The 4,393-nt window shown below is 41.4% G+C and overlaps 1 pseudogene; it reads left to right on the plus strand.

Annotated features, from left to right (window-relative positions):
* Positions 1 to 2,068: 2,068 nt before the first annotated feature.
* Positions 2,069 to 3,182, plus strand: LOC112616150 (annotated as a pseudogene).
* The last annotated feature ends 1,211 nt before the right edge of the window (positions 3,183 to 4,393 follow it).

The following is a 4,393-nucleotide window of genomic DNA, read 5'->3' on the forward strand; positions in this document are numbered from 1 at the left end:
TTTCTTGAGGCCTCCGCAGAAGCTGAGCAGATGCCAGCATCGTACTTCCTGTACAGCCTGTGGAACTGTGAGCCAATTCTCTTTTCTTTATAAATTACCCAGTCTCAGGTATTTCTTTATAGTAATGTGAGAACAAACTGATACCTCCAAACTAATTTTACAAGGCCAGCATTACCACATTACTAAAACTAGATGAGGACACAACCAAAAAAGAAAACTACAGGCCAATATCCCTGATGAATAGATATTTGAAAATTTTTAATAAAATATTAAATTCAACAGCACATTAAAAAGATTATCCACCATGATCAAATGAGATTTATCCCAGGGACGCAAGAATGGTTCAACATATGTAAATCAGTAAAGGTGATACATCACATTAATACAATGAAGGACAAAAACCATATGATCATGTCAATAGATGCAGAAAAAGCATTTGATAAAATTCAACATCTCTTTATGATAAAAACCTTCAACAAATTGATTATAGAGGGAATGTACCTCAACACAATATAGGCTATATATGATAAATCCACAGCTAATACACTAAGAGTGGGAAAAGTTGAAAGCTTTTCCTTTAAGATTTGGAATAACACAAAGAAGCCTACTCTCACCACTTATAGTCAACATAGTACTGGAAGTACTAGCCAGAGCAATTAGGCAAGAGAAACAAATAAAAGGCATCCAAATTGGAAAGGAGGAAGTTAAATTGTCCCTGTTTGCACATGACACAATCTTACATACTGAAAACCCTGAAGATTCCATCAAAAAATGTTAGAACCAATAAACACATTCAATAAAGTTGTAGGATAGAAAATCAACATGCAAAATTCAGTAGCATTTTTATACACTTATAGCAAACTATCAGAAAAATAGATTAAAAATTTCATTTATAATATTTACAAAAATTAAAATACTTAGGAACAAATTTAACCAAGGAGATGAAAAATCTCTACACTGAAAACTAGGAAACATTGCTGAAAAAAAAATTGAAGAAGACATAAAAAGGATGGAAAGGTATCCTGTGTTCATGGATTGTAAGAATTAAAATTGTTAAAATGCCCATACTACCCAAAGCAATCTACAGATTCAATGCAATTCCCATCAAAATACCAATGACATTCTTCACAGAAATAGAAAACAATACTAAAGCTTGTATGGAACCATGCAAGACCTTGAATAGCCAAAGAAATTTGGAGGAAAAAAACAAAACAAAATACAGAAAAACAATGCAAAGCTGGAGGCATCACGCTATCTGACTTCAAAATGTACTACAAAGCTATAGTAATCAAAACAGCATGGTACTGGCATAAAGACAGACACACAGACCCACGGAACAGAAAAGTGAACCCAGAAATATATCCACATGTTTACAGTAAACTGATTTTTGATGAAGGTGCCAAGAATATACAATAGGGAAAGGACAGTCTCTTCAACAAATGGTGTTGGGAAAACTGGATAGACACACACAGAAGAATGAAATTAGACCTTTATCTCTCACCATCTAAAATCCACTCACAAAAAAGGTTAAAGACTTAAATGTTAGACCCCAAACTATGAAACTTCTAGAAGCAAAAACAGGAGAGAAGCTTTAAGACATTTGTCTGGGCAATTATTTTATTTATTTATTTATTTTTAACATGACCTCAAAGCACAGGTAACAGAAGCAAAAATAGACAAATGGGATTACATCAAATGTAAAGGTTTCTGCACAGCAAAGGAAACAATTGACAGTCTGAAGTGTAAACTAAAATTAAAGTTCTAAGCCCCCCAACTGAGTAAGTGGATCTCCCTTTCAGCCAAGAGTATCCCGAAGAAACCTCAACAACTAGTTCAAGCCATGACAGGAAGGAGGCTGGTGTCAGACATGCCTCATTATACCCTCTCCCTTTTGGAGTTTAGACACAACTCAGCATTACCATTAAAATAGAGATCCTAAGAGTGACAGAACAGATTCTTTGTAGCAATAAGATACCAACTCTAGACTGTGGAGACTGCATCTGCCCAGCAGGCACAGAGCCTCACCCTCCCCACTCTGCCGCCAGTCCACACCCACTGCCAGATCACCATGAATGACGATATCACTGCTCTCATCTTCGACAAAGGCTCCAGCATGTGCAAGGCTGTCTTCATGGGCGATGATGCTCCCCAGCTGTCCTCCCTTCCATCATGTGGTGCCCGCGGCACCAGAGCATGATGCGGGGCCTAGGTCAGAAGGACTCCTACATGAGCAATGAGGCCCAGAGCAAGAAAGGCATCCTGACCCCACCCTGAAATACCCCATAGAGCATGGCATTGTCACCAAATGGGACGACATGGAGATCTGGCACCACAACTTTTACAACAAGCTATGTGAGGCTCCGAGGAGCACCCCATGAGAAGATGACCAAGGCTCCCCAAACCCCGAGGTCAACCATGAGAAGATGACACAGATCATGTTTGAGACTTTCAATGCCCCAGCCATGTACTTGACCATCCAGGCTGGTACACCTCTGGCAGTGCCACTGGCATTGTGATGGACTCTAGTGATGGGGTCACCCACACTATGCCCATCTATGAGGGGTACACTGTCCCCCACACCATCCTGCCTCTGGACCTGGCTGGCCAGGACCTGACTACCTCATGAAGATCCTCAAGGAGGGTGGCTACAGCTTCACCACTACTGCTGAGCGGGAAATCATGCTTGACATCAAGGAGAAGCTGTGCTATATCACCCTGGACTTCAAGCAGGAGATAGCCACTGCAGCCTCCAGCTCCTCCCTGGAGAAGAGCCAGGAGCTGCTCAATGGCCAGGTCATCACCATCAGCAACCAGTGGTTCCACTGCCCCAATGTCTCTTCCAGCCTTCCTTCCTGGGCATGGAATCCTGTGGCATCCACAAAACTACCTTCACCTCCATCATAAAGTGTGATGTGGACATCTGCAAAGACCTGTACACCAATACAGTGCTGTCTGGTGGCACTACCATGTACCCTGGCATTGCTGACAGGATGCAGAAGGAGATCACCATCCTGACTTCCGGCACGATAAAGATCAAGATCATTGCTCCTCCTGTGCATAAATACTCTGTGTGTTTTGATGGCTCCATCCTGACCTCCCTGTCCACCTTCTAGCAGATGTGGATCAGCAAGCAAAAATACCAAGAGGCCAGCCCCTTCATCACCCACAGCAGATGCTTCTAGGTGGACTGTGACTTAGTTGCATTACATCCATTCTTGACAAAAACCCAACTTGCCAGAAAACAAGATGAGATTGGCATGGTCTTACTGTTATTATGATTATTATTATTTGTTGTTGTTTTTTAGCTTGACTCAAGATTTGAAAACCGGAAAGGTGGAGGTGACAGCAGTCAGTTGGAGCGAGCATCCCTCAAAGTTCTACAATGTGGCCGAGGACTTTGATTGTGCATTGTTCCTTTTTTAAATAGTCATTCCAAATATCACGAGATGCATTGTTACAGGAAGTCCCTTGCCCTCCCAAAAGCCACCCCACTTCTCTCTAAAAAGAATGCCCCAGTCCTCTCCACACAGGGGAGGTGATAGCATTGCTTTCATATAAATCATGTAATGCAAAAATTTTTTAATATTCACCTTAATACTTTTTAAATTTTGTTTTATTTTGAATGATCAGCCATTGTGACTCCTCTTTTTTGCCCCTCAACTTGAGATGTATGAAAATTTTTGGTCTCACTGGGAGCCGGTGGAGGTGTGGAAGCAGCCAGGGCTTACCTGTACACTGACTTGAGACCAGTTGAATAAAAGTGCACACTTTAAAAAAAAAAAGATACCAATTCCAACCTTGCTCTGGTATAACATCACATGACAGATAACAGGCCCTAAAGGAAATCAAAGTATTCTATCCTAAAATATGTTTCTTTGACATATTTTGAAATGGCCTTGCAAAACCATCTCTTATGGGTGGGGGAAATCTACATTCTGTAGAGAATGCCCTTCCCTTTCCAGGTCTTTTCCTGTTCCAGGAGAGAATTAACTAAGAGTCTGACACCTTTTAAGGTCCAATAAGAAACATTCACCGCCTATTCTCTCTGTAACCTGCTACCTGGAGCCTTCATCTATATCACAGGAATCTTGGATTCCACAACCAGCTCCTTACCTTAAGTCAAGTTGACTTTAACTCTTCAGGCAGAGATTAACTCTTTCAACCAATTTGCTAATCAGGAAAACCTTTGAATGTGCCTGTGACCTAGAAGACCCCCTGCTTTGAGATGTCCCACCTTTGTGGGCCAAACCAATGTATACCTTACCTATATTGATTTATGTCTTTGCCTATGACTTCTGTCTCCCCAAAATGTATAAAATCACCCTATAGCCCTACCATCTTGGGCACATGTTCTCAGGAGCCCCTGAAGCTGTACCATGGGCCATGACCCTTA

The sequence above is a fragment of the Theropithecus gelada genome, chromosome X (assembly GCF_003255815.1).
Source record: "Theropithecus gelada isolate Dixy chromosome X, Tgel_1.0, whole genome shotgun sequence".
NCBI classification, from domain to species: domain Eukaryota; kingdom Metazoa; phylum Chordata; class Mammalia; order Primates; family Cercopithecidae; genus Theropithecus; species Theropithecus gelada.